A 17451-nucleotide genomic window follows, 5' to 3' on the forward strand; every position below is an offset into this window, starting at 1 on the left:
GTGTGTGTGTGTGTGTGTGTGTGTGTGTGTGTGTGTGTGTGTGTGTGTAGTTCAGGGGTCAGATAGAGATTGAGACAATTTTGTACATAGAATATGAAGCTCCCTCTCTTTCCAGATTTTTTATTTCTAAGATTTCCTCCTTCATATTCCAGAGGCTGTGGAACATGAGCCCTTATCTCTGGGTCTTCAAACCAGTAAGACTGTTGTTTAGTGGCATTTTAGCTATCTCACATGGAACAGACTGGGGCCTGCCTCCAAATTCAAGCTATTAAAATTTAAAAAAAAAGAGGGGAGAGAAATGCATCCTATGCTGTTCCCTTTTTCCAGATGTTAACTTGCCTCCAGTATCCACCTGTTTTATTCACTTTTTGGTACCTTTAGATGATTGCTTTTCACAATTTGTTCAGAGTTTAACGTTTCCTGAAGAAGAATCAGCTCAGTAAGAGTTTGCTTGGCAATACTGGAAATAGGGTTACTGCTTTTTTAATTGAAGAACTGCTTAGTATCCCTCTGTGTGATTTCTCCGTAATTTATTTAACCTCTTAGTCCTGCATTCATGGACATTTAGTTGTTTTGAATCTTCTGCTGTATCAATGTTGCAGAATATAACTTTATGCATACACATAGTGAGACATTCTTATGGGTACTTGGAGTACATTAACAGACATTTCTGCCCTCGTGAAGTTTTATGTTCTAGTTGGGGGAGATAGACAATGAAAAATAAATACAAGTACATTGTATAATAGGGTGGAAAGTGAAAAGTGCTATATAGGAAGAGTAGAGCCCTATTTGAGTAAAGGGATGGGAATTACTATTTGAAATCGAGAGGTCTTATTGAGAGGTGAGATTTCAGCAAAGACTTTAAGAAGATGAGAGAGTGAGCCTTGAGGTTATCTGGGGGAGAAGCAGGAGATCAGCCATTGTAAAGGCCCTAAGGTGGAGACTTGTCTGCTACATTTGAGGAGCAGGAAGGAGGACAGTGTGGCTAGAGGAGGAGTCAGTGAAGCGGTGAGGGGTATAAGAAGCCAGAGATATGACTGGGAACCACATTTATGTAAGGCCTTGTAGGCCATTGTAAAGACTCTGGCTACTGCTGTGAATGAAATGCAAAACCAGTGTAGGTTTTCAGCAACATAGTGATGTGATCTGACTTTCATTTTTGAAAGAACCATTTTGCTGATTAACAGAGCAGTTGGGAGGTTATTACAATTATCTAGACTAGAGATGAGGCTGTTTTGAGTGTTTTGGAGTTTTTCACCAGTATAATTAGGTGAAGAATGATATCTCTTTGGCATTTTAATTTGCATTTCTTTAATTATGAATGAGGTTGAATATCATCTTAAAGTCATTTATATTTCTTTTTCTGTGGTCTTAAGTTTACAACCTGTGCTATTTTTTCTGTTAATTCAATGGTCTTTTATTTTTTTTTTTATTTTTATTTTTTGTTTGAGTCTCGCTCTGTCACTCAGGCTGGAGTGCAGTGGCATGACCTCAGCTCACTGCAGCCTCCCCCTCTTGGGTTTAAGCAATTCTCCTGCCTCAGCCTCCCAGGTAGCTAGAATTACAGGTACCCACCACCATGCCCAGCTAATTTTTGTATTTTAATAGAGACGAGGTTTTACCTTGTTGTCCAGAGTGGTCTTGAACTCCTGACCTCAGGTGATCCAGCCACCTCAGCCTCCCAAAGTGCTGGGATTATAGGCATGAGCCACTGCGCCTGGCCTCAATGGTCTTTTTCTTACTGACTTGTCCTCAGCATTTTTTAAAAAATTTACCCAATTCCTGCAGAGTCCTCCGTATTTTTTAAAGCTCCTCATGTACTTCCAGTGTATAGGCAGAGATGAAACCAGTGATCTAGCCCATCCTAAGGTTAGATCACACCCAATGTTAAGAGGTCCTTGGAGCCTATAGTCACAAAGTACATTCACTCCCAGCACTTCCCTGTCAGGATCTCACATGCATCCTTCTGAAGCAGGAGAATCGGACAGCGAACTAGGAAGGAAGAAGTGATTTATCTCGGCTGGGAGCAAGGCAACATAGTTGTGTAACAGCCAAGCTTATCTAACAAAGAGAAGCTCTGCCTGTATATATAGGCTTACAACTTTAGATATTGCACATGAAAGGGTCTTGGGTTTACAGCCTTAGAAATTACACGTGAAAGGGTCTCGGTGGATGGAGCAGGAGGAGGTTTGATCTTGTTTAAATAAAAACAGTGCCTTCTGGAAAGATTCCCCCATACTATACCTGCTATCTAAAGGAAGGCAATTAAGGAGGTGCCAGTTGGCCAGCCTTTTCTTCTATTGAAATGCAGTGTGGAAGTTAAGAGGGAGGTGATCTTAGATGCTTGGGTCTCTTTCTTCACTTTCACTTTGAACTTGTCCTTCTCCTAGTCCTGATTGCTTTACTCCCACGTAGCTGAGAACCTGGCCCTTGCTGGTCCTGTCTCTCTTGCAATCATTCACTTTTACGTTGAGAGGAATATAGTAATGTAATATTGCGGTTAGGGGGCCGTGGAGCCACTCTGCCTTCATTTGAAACCTGACTCCACCTAGGGCAAGCAACTTATTTTCTCTGTTTTTCAGTTTCCTCAACTATAAAATGGAAATAATAATATGTATTTACCTCATCAGACTATTGTGAGGATTAGACGAGTTACTGTATGCCCAGTGCCAGCATATAGTAAACCACTCAGTAATTGTTAGCTATAACCTGTCCTTCATTTAACAAATATTTAGGGAACTCCTTTTAAGTGCTAGGTGCAATACTAGATACCATACACTAGGGCTGCAGTGAATACAACTCCCTTTTTCCCTGTGTATAAGCAGAAATCAATCCCTTTTGTAGCCTTCCTAGAACACTACTGGAATAGTATGCGTATCATTTACTCTAAACTTTTCCCTTTGTTTATGAGGTCTAATAGAGGGTTCTCAAGCATTTGTAAGGGAGTCTGGCCTTTCTGAATTTGGGAAGTAACAGGATATACTTATTTTGATTATATTAGAATTACATTTTGATAAAATAAGAGTCAAGTGACAACTAAGATTATAAGTTTAGCTCTTCATCCGTTTGATTCTATCAGGGGTTCACTAGCTCTGAAGTGTTCAGTTTCTGGCCAGAATTTCTTATGCATAACTGGGGTGATTTTAGCTTCCTGAGAGATCACCATGGTCATGCTCTTGTCAGTCTTGATCACTCTCCTCCTTTGGAGTTCTCAGAGTCTTATAAGCTCAGATTGTGTTGCCGGTTTCTGTTTAAGTCTCATAAGAAGTGTCATCCTCTGTAAATCGGATTATTTGGTCTTATTTGCAAACCTTTTTTTGTTTACTTGAGTGAGTTTTTCAGGAGAACAATAAGCAAATTTGCTTAAAATACATTCTTGCTTTACTCCCATGTGGGTCTCAGATTTTCAGAACTCTTCATGTTGTGTCTTGAAATACTTAAGGAACCTTATATATACTGAGTTTGAATGACTTACTGGTTTGCTTGACATCCTGTCTTTGTAAAAATATGTGGCAGGCTTTCTCCAAATCAGCAAAGGCAGCAAGACAACTTTTTTTAATGTACTGAACTTACTAGTTGTTTACATATTCATTTTAAAATGAAAATAAAACGATCTTATATTCTCACCTTTTCTAAATCCAAAGCAGTCTTTATGGGGATTTTCAATAGTCTATATTTTTAATACAATATAATAAAATATTCTTAATATTATACCTACTGTCAGCAGGTATTTTTTGCCCTTGTTCTCTTGCACATGCTTGTGTGCTCTCACTCTTTCCCTCCCTCTCTCCCTGCTCCTTGCTTATCCCTCCTCTCTCTAATTGAGATCAAAATGAGCACCTCAGCTCTTTGGCTGTTCTCTTTCGCGGCTGGGTGAGATTTAGGATTGTAGGCAGTAATGTTTGGACTATATGTTTAATCATCTCAGGTATTATTCTCATCATGGCTTACTGCTTTTCTCAGTTTGAGTTTCCTGGGAGCTTATTATTCATTAATTTCCCAGGCTTTTTCTTGGCTTCAATTACAAGGACCTTGACCAATTTGCATTATCTATTTCCTTATGATTTGTTGACATTCTCATGTTCTCTGGTCAAGATGCACTTCTTTAAAGATAAATGAGTTACTAGACTCCTGTACTGTAATTGACTGATGGGTCACAGAACAGTCTGTATAGAACAGAACCCCAAACATGTAAATAAATGGCCTTTAAGACATAAGACAAAGAGAATTTTTAAAAATTGTAGTAATGTTATTCATTATTTTACATTAAATTATTCCAGAGACTTATTTAGTTGGTTTCTACTGGTTTTTATAATATCTGAATTTATCAGCTTATCTTCTGCGCACTGCTTGGTATTTTGAAGTACATTGGCATTCTTTTTTTTTTCCTCTTTTTTTTTTTTTTTTTCAGAGATGACATCTCACTTTGTTGCCCAGGCTGGAGTGCAGTGCTACCCAACTGCAAGGGTACAGTTGAAGCTGAGCTCACTGGACCCTTGAGTTCCTGGGCTCAAGCAGTGCTCCTGCCTCCACTCCTGAGTAGCTGGGACTACAAGGGCGTACCATCATGCCCAGATAATTGTTTACATTTTTGTAGAGACTGAGTCTTGCTGTTTTGGCCAAGCTGGTCTCAAACTCCTGGCTTTAAGTGATCCTCCTGCCTTGGCCTCCTAAAGTGCTGGGATTATAGGTGTGAGCCACTGTGCCTGGCCTAGATTGGCACCCTTGAGTGACCAGTGAACCAAATATCAGATCTCCTAGACAGTCATGAAGTGGTGTTTTCCCTGGTATGGTACAAGTACTAATGGGAAACTGGGGGTGCCACAGAACATATGAAATGAAAGTCTAGAGATTCTGCCAGCGTAACCGCAGATATTTCATGGACCTCCCCCAGGAGCTGGTGGCTAAGGGTACACTTTACAGGGAATAACCAAAAGCTTGAGAGATGCTGAAGCTTCATAGAAACATTGTAGAATATCAAAGAAGGCTGATGGATTCGTTACCAAGAAGGGAAGAGGTCAACCAACTATTTTCCTGGGCTTACTATGTTCTGACACAGCATGTATCTTACTCAGGGTGACACTGCCAGAAAGGGACTGAGCTGGCTCTTTAGCCCATGAGTAACATGTCTCGAAAACGTGTGCTTTTTCTGCTACGCTACACTACCTCATGTAAACATCCACTCTTTGGCAATAGTAGGATATCATGAAGACTGACTTATTTCAGAATATCTTCAAAAACTGTTTTGTCCACAGAAAAGGATGTCTTTGGCCACACTTTGTATTTAGTGTGACTAAAATATACATATTCGTATTGTGAACAGGAATAAACTATCATAATATGAGGCCAGAACTGTTAGCTATTCAAAGCTCTAAGTATAACCTCAGCCTCTTCCTATGTGTGGTAGTAAGACTGGCTAGCAGTGTCATCTCTTTACCAATATCGTCTCCCTTATTCATTGCTGTGTTTTACTTCAGGGTGCATGGCAAAGATAAAGAGGATTGGATAGTTCTCAGCTGATTTGCTTCCTGGAATAAGAGCCACAGTTCGTGCTGACGAACTGATATAAAAACATACCTTGAGTATCTGCAGCAGTGCAGGAAAAGGAGAGCATAGATAATTGAAATCCACCTACTGCATTCCCCAGAGGATTTGTGCAGGAAAATTTTTTAAAATAATTTAAAATAACTGAAAATTGTAAATTGTTTAGTGTTAACCCACGGTACTTTAAGTTAAAAGTGGAAGAGTTTTCTAAAAGTTCCAGGTACTGTACTATTTAAGCAAATGTTGCTTTTTTAATATACTTTTAATATTAAATAGTATAAAAGGATCCAGCAGTTGAGCAAAGTTCTTTTTCCTATTTCGCTGAAAAATCATCTCTATAAAACATAAAAATAAAAAAAGTTAGCCAGGTGTGGCAGTGCACGCCTGTGGTCACTGTTTCTTGGGAGGCTGAGGTGGGAGGATTGCTTGAGCCTTGGAAGTTAAGGCTGCAGTGAGGCATGATCACAGCACTACACTCTAGCCTGGGTGACAGAGGGAGACCCTGCCTCAGAAGAGAAAAGTGGCCTTCGAGTCAGACAATGGTATTGGCTCCAAATAATTTGTGTAATTCCAGCAAGTCATCTGGTATGGATTGTAATGAACCCCCAAAATGTATTACTCATAGCCGAAGAAATTTCTAAGACCCTTAAATGATTATTGTCAATCATCTGAGACTACTTGCATTGCCTAAAATCTGATAGGACATCTCCATGCGGCAATTCCAGCTAATAAATTATATTTCTACTTTTAGTTTCTATGAAGCCACTTTAAAACCCTGCAGTTGTTTTTTTAAATGTATGTGTCCTTCTAATGATTATGAGACTATGAAACACAATGATTATCTTTCAGATTAATTCTTATTGCAGGTGAGAGGATAAAATGTTTTATAAAATAATGTGTTAAATATACCTATTCCTTGGCATACATGTTTAGATTTTTAATTATAATTTTTATGATGTGTTGGAGCCAACATTTTCCTATAGAAATAAAACTCAAAATTTAATATTGGGCAACAGTGGGAAAATGGGATTTAGTATGAAAATATTTGCTTTATGTAAACCTTTTTATGAATGCACCTAATGTATAAAGTGAAGTCAAGCTGTAAAAACAATTAGTTGGGAAAATGCCAAGTAAATTTTTTATGTTCCAGTGAGCATCTATTAACTATACATTATTGTTATCATTAAACTGTATGCAAATGTATGACGAAATTCATTTAGATCTGAGTGAAAGAGACAGAATACTAGAAGTATGCAGCAAGTATAATTAGTTTGCATTTCCAAACAAAGCACATTAATCTTTCTGCAGTACCACTGATGTAATGTCTCCATGTTACTTTTGTGAGTATCTGAAGTGGGCAAACATCCAAAGTTGATAGTTAATTCTGATCAGCAAAAGCACTGGAGTAGATGCCGGGGGTGGACATTGTAACAAAGCAAACAGTTTGTAAACTTCTTGGAAGATTTTAGTGCAGACGTAATTATCCATTTGAATCTTTTATTACATACAGGCATTATAAAATTAATTTATCTAAAAAGAGTGTAAACCCCGTTTTAAAAAATCCAGTATGTTTGCATCTTTTATACCTTCTTGCATTTTTATACTTTTAACACTTCTCAAAAACATATGCTTGTGGACTTAATGGAGAGACAGAAGTATAAGTATTTTCTAGAGCTCGTTTCATGAATCCTTTTGTTGCTGGGAAGGACTTGTGAGATTTTTCACACCAGTTGTTTTCAAAGTGCATTCTCAGAGGACTCTTAACCAAAGATGATATCTCGTGCTGGAATTAAATAATAGGAATATTCTTAGAACTCAAAGAAATAATAAGCCATATTTTCCATAAGTTTTTTAGTACTTAAGATTCTGTTATTAGATTACTGGAATGCAGTATTTAGTATAAATATATATCAAAAAGTTAAAAGTGGCTGAGCAAAGTGGCTCATGCCTGTAATCTCAGCATTTTGGGAGCCTGAGTTGGGGGTATCACTTGAGCCCAGAAATTCAAGGCCAGCCTAGGCAACATAGGGAGACCCTGTCTCTCAAAAAAGAAAAGAAAAAATTAACCAGGCATGATGGCACATGCTTGTGGTCCCAGCTACTTGAGAGACTGAGGTGGGAGGATTGCTTGAGCTCAGCAGGTTGAGACTGTAGTTAACTGTGATCATGCACTGTACTTTCGCCTGGGTGATAGAGTAAGACCCTGTTTCAAAAGCAAACAAAAAACCAAAACACACACACACAAAACTTATATTTTAAAAAATTGTTGGTTTTTGAATTGCAAAGTATATGTGTAAACTTATATATCTATTTGAAAATTGTCCCTCAGTACACAGGTATGCTATATTTCATGAAAAGTGTAATAATTTTCAACTGGCTTGCCACTTGAATAAAGTTGAAAGTTGATACAGACAAAATTGTTCTTATTACTGATGGCTCCTATAGAATGTAAGGCTTTTTGCCCAAAGTCTTTATAGATCTAATAGCTGGAACTTAAATCCAGTAGATCTTTTTCTAAACCTAAAAATACTTCCTCTGTCTACACTGTCAGTGTTTTTTGTTGTTGTTGTTGCAAGGTTTAATGGGTATATCCTAGCTGTGTTCTCATTCAAGTAAGAAGTAAGAATACTCTTTATCAGCTACTATTTAGTATTCTTTTGTAAGTTTGGACCAACAAAATTAGTAAATTGAGGAAAGAAATAGGAAAAACAGATACTGGAAATAATAGGAAAAATCATAGTTTTTTTCTTGAGAAACTGTGAGAGAATTAACTAAAATACCATTAAAGGCAGGAAGAGCACTCTGTAAGGCAGATGAGTACAAAGTTGATATTCAGGAATCAGAAGCCTTCATACTCACATAAAGGGGAAAAGGCCCCTGTGAGGAGGCCATTCTCAATCTGTAGCATGTGTAAAAACCACCTAGGCTGTTAGGTAATGTGCACATTCCTGGACTCCATCCTGAATCACTTCAGTCAGCCCTGAATCTACTTTTTAGCAAGTGTTTCTAGACCCCGTTAAGAAGACTCTGGTGTTTTCTATGTGGTATCCCACTTGAGAAATGCTGCTCCAAGGAACGCCCCCCCCAACACCGCTCCCCACCCCGCCATATTGCTGCAGCATCACTCCACAATTCTGCTGGTTTCCATGATGCTAGCCATTTATCTCTCAGACATGCCTGCTGCAGCACCCAAGGGAACACAGTGGCAGCACACTGGAAGACGAGGCCCCAGGTTACCCTGCCTGGGACCCTTCTACATACAGGTATTGATCGACTTATGATCTATGCAACTTACGACCATTCGACTTTATGACCACAATCGCCAGCCACGACTGCCCCGCGTCTGGCAGCACAAACGTTGCCCAGCTGGGCGTACGACAGTGCGGACCAGCTTCCGGCAGCACTACCATCTCCGCGTGCATATAGCCTACTCAACTTACGACCAAATCGTGTTACGACCGGTCTGTCGGAACCAATCATGGTCGTAAGTTGAGCGCTAGCTGTAGTTACAAAGTTGAAACACTTCCAGCACTGCTGTGCTTAGCAGCCACCACAGGGAGGCGCACCGTACGGCTTCCTCCACATGCTGTCTGACCACCCACATCTAGTGGGAGGGCAGGAAATAGGGTGGTGTCCTCTAGCACCTGAAGACTTTGAGCAGAACTTCCAGGGTGGGTGCACCCTTTCCTTACCTGCCAGATTCAGTGTGGCTGCTTTTCACTGGAGTTGATTACCCATTTCTCACCAGTCCTATGGCCACGTAATTCCTGTGTGTTCTACTACCTCCCAGTTGGAATGAGCAGCAATGTTTGGCAAAACTGTAACTGGTTAATTCCAGCTCCTCTGACTCTGCTGCATTTGCTCCTAGAAGCTACAGAAAAACATCTGCACTAACTGGTCCACCTTGAAATAATGACCACAATCCTTAAGTGAAATTGTAGCACTGCCTGCAATCCTACTATGTTTTCTTGGGCAATTCAGACTCCTATTTTTAGAGATGACTTTGCCTGTACTATGCAGTGGCCTGCCAGCTACTCTCTTCTTGCCTGTCTTTGGGTAAATAGCAACAAGATCTTTTTAAATCATGTCAGATTGTGCCACTTTTCTGCATCAAACTTTCCAGTGGCTTCCGTCATGTGGAATTAAGTTCTAATTTGCTGCCTAGTGACTTCTCAGTCCTCGTTTCCTACTAATCATTCCTTGATTCAGGGCTTGTCAGGTACAAGGAACACTTGCTTTTTCTCAAAAATTGACCAACCCACAGGTGACTTCTGCAGGGCCTTTGCACTCGCTGTCTTATTTGCTTATAGCAGTTTTTCTTTCTGGCATTTCCATGCCTAGAATTCTCACTTTATTCAAAATATGTGTTCAAATGTCTGTCTAAAGGAGCCCCTGTTACTCTTTTTCTATACTATCCTTCATTTTTCTTCTAGCCCATCTCATTTGTTGATATGTATATGTGTGTGTGTGTGTACTTACTTGATTGATGGTTTCCTGAGGACAGTCTTCCATCTCTAGAAACTAAGACTCCATTCCAGCATGAAGTAGGCCCTTAATAAGTATTAGTTGAATTAATGTAATTCACATACCCCCTGGCAATTAGACAAGAGTAGGAAGAAGACCAGGTCAGTAACTTCCTAGAGTGTAAAAGGGAGGTGTTTTACACCTCCGTTTACAAAATTTGGTAGGCTAGTTTGTGGGAGTCCGTCAAGAATGTGAATGGGAGTAGTTGAGATCACCTACAGAAGCTGTCTTGTCAGTGAGAAACAAAATAGAACCCTAGGAAGTATCAACATTTTTAAAAAAAAATGATTTCTGAAATAAAATTCACATAACACAAGATTAACTATTTTAAACTATACAATTCATTGCGCATTTAGTACATTCACAGTGTTTTACAGCCATCACCATGATCTAATCCAAAACATTTCTATCATTCCCAAAAGAAACTCCATACCTATTAACAGTTACTCCCCAAACTCCGTCCACCCAGCTCCTGGCAACCACTGATCTACTTTCTGTCTCTATGGGTTTGCCTATTCTGGATATTTTGTCTAAATGGAATCATAGGGTATGTACCCTTTTGTGTCTAGCTTCTTTCACTTAGCGTAATGTAAGTTTATTCATGTTGTAGCATGTAATTATACTTCATTCCTTCATACTGTTATACAGTATGACTGTATAACACTCCATTGTAAGAACATACCACATTTTGTTTACCTGTTCATCAGGATCCGTGGGTTATTTCTACTTTTTGACTGTTAGGAATAATGCTGCTATAAACATTTACATATAAGTTTTTGTTTGAACCCCAGTTTTCATTTCTCTTAGGTACATATCTGGAAATGAAATTGCTGGGTCAAGTGGTAATTCTGTGTTTAATTTTTTGATGAACTGGTAAACTATTTTCCATAGCAACTGTACCATTTTACATTCCCACCAGAATGTATCAGAGTTCCAATTTGCATGTCTCTATGACTTTTTTTTTTTTAAAACCATAACCATCCTAGTGGGTGTGTAAAGTGGTGTCTTACTGTGGTTTTGATTTGCATTTCCCTATGGTAGCATTTAAGCCTGGGCTCCAGACGGGTGGGTTAAGAGGAGACAAAGAATGAGCAGAGAGGAAGTAGGACTTTGCAGTCAGCTTGGTCCTCTAGACTTAAAGAGTGTCCCAGCATTCCCTTTGGCAACTGATATCCTGCACCTGACTTTTGGCATACAGGGATCTAGAGATCTTCAGAATCTGCCAGATCTCATACATCTAGTGAGACTTAAGTTGCTTTGATATTCCAAGTCCAGCATGACTTCTGCAGAGTTTATAGTAGTATTTCTGCAGCTATGGCGCACATCTATCCAGTTCATTCAGAGGCAGCATAGTGTAGCAGTTACGAGCATGAGCTCTGGAGTGAGACTGCCTGAGCTCAAATGCGGGCTCAAGTCGGGTGGCCTTGGGAAGATTACTGAATGTCTCTATTCTTCAATTTCCTCATCTATAAGATGAAGTTGGCTTGTGAAGATTGAGTCAGATTGGTATCGAAATGCTTGGAATAGTGCCTGGCACATAGTAAGTGCTTTGTATGTTTTTGCCCTAATTATGATAATGGTGATGTGATAATGATTTATCTATATATCCATTTAGAGAAGGGGTAAGAATAGGTTTATGTTGGTTCCATGTATGGGATTGAGGGTGGTGATTGTGTGTTTACAATAATGGGGCTCTTTGATAACATATTGTGCTTTGCATAGCCTGATTATGGCACTACTGTCAGTGATGCAGTACAAGTTACTTATTCTCTTGGTTTGTTTTCTGTATTCCATAAGTCATTTCAGTAATTCCTCAAATTTAATTTTGAACACAGATTTACCTTTGTGTGGACTTCCTTCAATTAAATGTTTTTTTTTTCATTTTTATTCTAGTTTACCATATTATTTTTTAAAACTTGAAATTATGGAAGGAAGAACATCATTTATAATTCTATCATTTCAAAACACCCTATCCTAGCTTTTGGTGCATATCTTTCTATATTTTCCTCTAGGCATTTAAAATATACTTACAGTAATTCTACAAACAAAATAGAATACACCTCTTAAAGCATATTTTCAGCTGACCTGTGAATCTTTTCTAATCAGTCCTAATATTTGAAATTCCTCAAGAATTAACAGATCTCATAAAAGATATATTTTTCAAAATTTATAGATATGAATAGAGAAAGAACTGTCTCCTATCTAGACATTTTATATACATACAAATTTGAAAATGTGCCAAGGACTATTTTATAGCTTTATGATAAAAACCTGTTATTTTTCTACAGCAGGAAAAAGAATGCTTAGCAGTTCCAAAAGTGTACAAAGAGTCAAAATAATCAACGTGTCATTTGAATTCTTAGTTTTGGCCTTTAGGGTTCTTTAAACATAAATTCTACAAATATTTTGCAGATAAGTAAACTGAGATAGAAAGGTTAAGTGACATTTCTGTTTCCAGTCAGTGTTAGAAATAAACACAGAAATCCAAAGCCTCTCCTTATTAGATCAGAAGATAGCATTTTCATATATTTTAAGATGTAAGTATGTAAGGGAGATACGAATGTTTAAGCTGGGGTGAGATTTATGAATAATGCTATCAAATAGAATGAGGTAATTATTTTTCAATTTGTAAAAATCCTAATGTTATTTGGAATATGTCTTTCTCACCTTGTAAAAATGATACTTAGGAAACCGGAGATGTTGGAGTATAAAGAAGTCACAGAATGGTAGGGAGGACATACAGATTTTAGTTGTTTAGAAAGATAGTAGAAAATGAGTCCATAAAGAGGGCCTTAAATGAATTAACTTTAGGGAGGATGGCAAGGATATGTGGTATAAAAAGTTGTTACAACTAACAGTCAAATATAAGTGAATGTAAAATCTTTCCTCAAAAAACAAAACTAATAGAATGCCAAGTATTAAAGGAATCAATATACATTCTTTCTTTACTGTTATATTGACTCGTGGTATCTTGAAGATAGGTTGCATCTCCAGGTTTGTTTGAGATCTAAATAAAAGGAAGATTTTATTTTATTTTATTTACAATTTTATTTATTTTTTGCAAGACTTCCAGCAGATGGAAGACAAGGAGGCATGGGATAAAAAGGCCATGTAAGCAGCCTTTCTCAAGTTTAGGCTGTTAAGTAGTGTGGCACATAATGCTCATCGCTCTGATGTTTCAGTGTGATTTTATATCATGCACTTGTGTCTCTTTTTGATCTGACATGCTGCAGAAACACAGTGTTTTGTCATGGTGTTTCAGCAGCCATTCATTCAATAAAACATCTCCGAAGTCTATTAGTGGGACTTAGTTTAGATCCCTTGCATTAGGTTCTCTGGCCTGCCAAGAAGATAGACAATTTAATGAACAAAAATGAAAGAAGATAAAGCAGATTTTAAGGAAAGTCCGTAAGGAGTTTCCTGGATTCTGCAGTTAGGCAGACTTAAAATTTGACTTGCAGCAGCTCTTTTGGGGGCATTCGTAAGGTGACCTTGGGAACATCTCCTGTCTCATCAGGCTGCAGTGAGGATTAAATGAAAAAGAAATATGAAAGACCTAACCGTTGTGCAGTAAGGAATGTGTGTGGTCTCTTTCTTGAATGGCATTTGAAGCAATTGCCAAGTGGGATGTGGTGATAATTTTGGACCTTTATTGTGCAGAGAGTCAGCAGGGCAGCTTAAAACTATGGTTCCATCCCCAGAAACTCTTGATGCAGCAGATCAGGGTTGGATCACAGGAATCTGCATTTTTAACAAGCATAGAAGATAATTCTGATTACACTTTGGAGGCTGGGGGTAGGCCAAATCTCAAGATGTTTTTGGGATCCAAAGGAAATTCATTCATTTGACCCTGCAAATTAAATAACCTGGGTGAGTGAGTTTTTGTGGTTCATCTTTTATCAGTAGTCATTATGAGGATCTAAACATTGACCACAAAACTCTACTGGAGAAAATCATTTAAGAATAGCTCTGTCTGATTAGGTAAATATACTAATTTGTAAAAATATGTACAGCACTTATAAGTACTGTATTAGCCTGTTCTCATGTTGCTATGAAGAAATACCTGAGACTGGGTGATGTATAAAGAAAAGAGGTTTAGTTGACTCACAGTTCTACATGGCTAGGGAGGCCTCAGAAAACTTCCAGTCATGGCGGAAGATACCTCATCACAGGGCAGCAGGAAAGGAAATGCATGCCAGTAGGGGAAATGCCAGACGCTTATAAAACCACCAGATCTTGTGAGAACTCAGTCACCGTCATCAGAACACCATGAGGGAAACCATTTCACTTTCCTCCAACCAGGTCCCTCCCATGAAACATGGGGATTACAATTCGGATTACAATTCAGGATGAGATTTTGAGTGGGGACACAGCCAGACTATATCAAGTACCTTACCAAAAGTGAGCCTAATATTTGAAATAAGTAAAAATAGAAGGAACTCCATTAAGTAGAACATATCAACCTTTATAGTTAATAAATTTTGGGTGTTTCTTTACCAAAGGAAGTAAGTATTTTGAGACCAGACCTAACACACAAGAACCATTCTGCATCATTCTCCCCTGTAATTCAGTCTGGATGCCATTAATGAGAGTGCTCTGGCTAATCTTAATTGTCATGATAGTATGAGGAGATGTGATACATAAGATATTCAAACCATGTGGGGTATATTATTAAGAATCATTGTTGAGTAAGAGGATGAAGTGAAACAGAATGAAATAAGTCAGGCATCCAGTCTTGGGATTTCCTGTTGTTGGTGCCAGAATTTTTACTTTTTATGTTAAAAATGCAACATATTTAATTTTTCCTCTGACACTTATACAGTACAATTTATATATACATATATATCCATGTGCATGCACATACACATACATTGAGCCATATTTGATGACCAAAAAGGGAGAGGCCCCAAGGGCTCTTTGGTGTGCAATTAATATTTTGGCCAGAAAATCAGCAGATTGTTTCAGTATGGTTATGTGTTATGACATCATATTCCAGTAAAGTTGTAATGAACAGAAATTTTGTTTGTCTCTGTGGCAAACCAAAATGAGTTTTGTAATTGTCAGCAGGCCTTAGTGATTATAGTGGTGCCCACTCCCTCTACTGTAGTTAAAGGTCTGTTAGCATTTCAGTTGTGGACCTTCTATTTTCAGAAGTTTATAATTAATTGTAAACATTTGCTCTATGGTGAAAGTTTACCATATAAGATCTCAGTTCAGGAGTAAATTTCTGATTTCAAGTTGTCTGTTTTAAAATTTTATAATAGAACCAGTTAAAAATAAACATAAGTTTATAAACAAAAGTTATAAATGAACAAAAGTTCTGTGGAGGTGGGAAAATTGAATTTTGTGAAACAAAGTAAAGATGAGCAGCATTATTCATATTAGTCTGTCAGATTTCTGCACTAAGGGGATTAAAATAAATTTCTGCATTAAAGGGATTAAAATAAAATAGATGACAGGAAATTGTGCATTTCAGCACCCTATTTTGTTATCGTAACCAAAAAAACAAAAAAGATTGTGATTTTTTAATGCTTTTTAGCCTTTGCATGTTAAAATACTGTGATTTTTAATTTAACTTTTTATATTTGCTAATTAAAAAAGAACATATGACATATAATGAAGACACATTTAAAATGCTTTATCTTAATTTAATAGAAAACTATAGTTCAAGAAAATTTAAGTTAAGCGTTTTAAACATCGACTTTTTCTTTTTATCATGCTCTGAATTCCTCCCCTTCACTTGACTCTTAATTACTCCTGTCCCTGACATTGTGTTGTAATTTTTCTCCTAACTTTGACCCCTTTTCATCTCCTTCACTGCTGTCTATTGTTTCCCTAGCACTTTGATCATAGGCATTAATCAGTTCTTACCCTTAGGCTCCTTTTTGATTCCTTTACACTTACCCTTTCCAGGTGCTTATCCACTTGCATGGTTTCAATTATTGCCTTGCAAATCTGCATCTTCAGTACCAATCAACATTTCTAGTTATTCACCTTCAGTAAACCTTCATTGATTAGTCCCATCTGCCTAGTGAATTCCTACATGATGGGCTCTTTCCAGTTTATCTCAGGTTGAATATACAGCGTCACTACTTGGATGTCCAGTAATTATCTAAAATAAAGTAGGACCTCAGTTGCACTTCTTTTTGCTTGGAAACAAACATTTTTTTAGCACTGGAGTTATATCACTCCAGTGATTTTTCGGCATTACAATTGGAAATCCACCATTTCATCAAAATCGATTGTTTATTTTGCTAAGTTGCTCAATTCAGTGGCCGTATTTCTCAGTCCTCATTTTACTTGACCTGTTAGTAGCATTAGATGCAATTAATCCCTCCCTTCTCCTTGACAGACTTTTTTCCTGTTTGGCTTTCAGGAAGGATGTTGTGCTTGCTTGGCTTTTCTCCTATCACACCCTCCCATGCAGTTCTCATTGTTTTATGCCTTTAAATACCACCCATATATATTGGTGATTCCCAACTTTTTTCTCTATCTTGGACCTCTTTCCTGAAGTCCAGACTAATAAATTCAGTTGTCCAGTTGACATCTACACTTGGATAGCTAATAGGCCTAATAATTGAACGTCTCCAAAACAGAGCCGCTGAGATCCACCCCCAGCAAACCCATTTCTTTTGCAGTCTTCACTGTCTCAATAGATGGGTAGTCCATTTTCCAGTTACTTAGTTCCAAATCCCTGATGTCACCGTGACTTCCTTCTCATATTCCATAGGCAGCCTTTGGGTAAACCCATCATCTCTACTTTCAAAATTTGTCTAGAAACCTTCACTTCTCATTCTTTTCATTGCTATACCCTAGTTCAGGCCACAGTCACCTTTCCCCTGGATTATCTCAGTAGCCTAGGAGATATCCTTGCCTCCGCATCGTTCCCCTACAGTGTGTCTTCAGAATAGTAGATGGTTATTCTAAAAGGTAAGTCAGATTATGTTACTTCTCTGTGCAAAACCTTACAGTGGCTGGTCATTTCACTCAGGGTAAAAGATGCTTACAGTGATCTGTAGGGAAGGCCTTATGGAAATCTGGTCACTTCTTCTCATCCCCCAGCTTTTTATTTCCTCGTTCTCTAAACTTTTGCCAGACAGGCCTCCTCCGAGTTACTTGAACGTGCATGGCACTCTCTTGCCTGGCTGCCCTTGCTGCTGGTATTCTCTCTGCTTCACAAATTGTCCCAGATGCCTGCATGGCTTGTTCCCTCACTTACTTCAGGTCTTTACGCAATTGATATTTTCTCAAGGAAACCTCTCTTGGCCACCCTATCTAAAACCTACCTCCCTGACACCTTTGAACCCTTTCCTGTTTACTTTTTCATACATCTATTTCTAATATACTCGATAATTCTGCATATTTATCTTATTGTTTATCTTC

The 17451-nt window shown here is 38.1% G+C and overlaps 1 protein-coding gene across 1 annotated transcript in view; it reads left to right on the forward strand.

The window, feature by feature from the left end:
* STAU2 (staufen double-stranded RNA binding protein 2) overlaps positions 1-17451 on the forward strand; it is a 342311-nt gene that overhangs the window by 126702 nt on the left and 198158 nt on the right. The window lies entirely within an intron of this gene.

Source organism: Cebus imitator, unplaced genomic scaffold (assembly GCF_001604975.1).
Source record: "Cebus imitator isolate Cc_AM_T3 unplaced genomic scaffold, Cebus_imitator-1.0 Scaffold9, whole genome shotgun sequence".
NCBI classification, from domain to species: Eukaryota; Metazoa; Chordata; class Mammalia; order Primates; family Cebidae; genus Cebus; species Cebus imitator.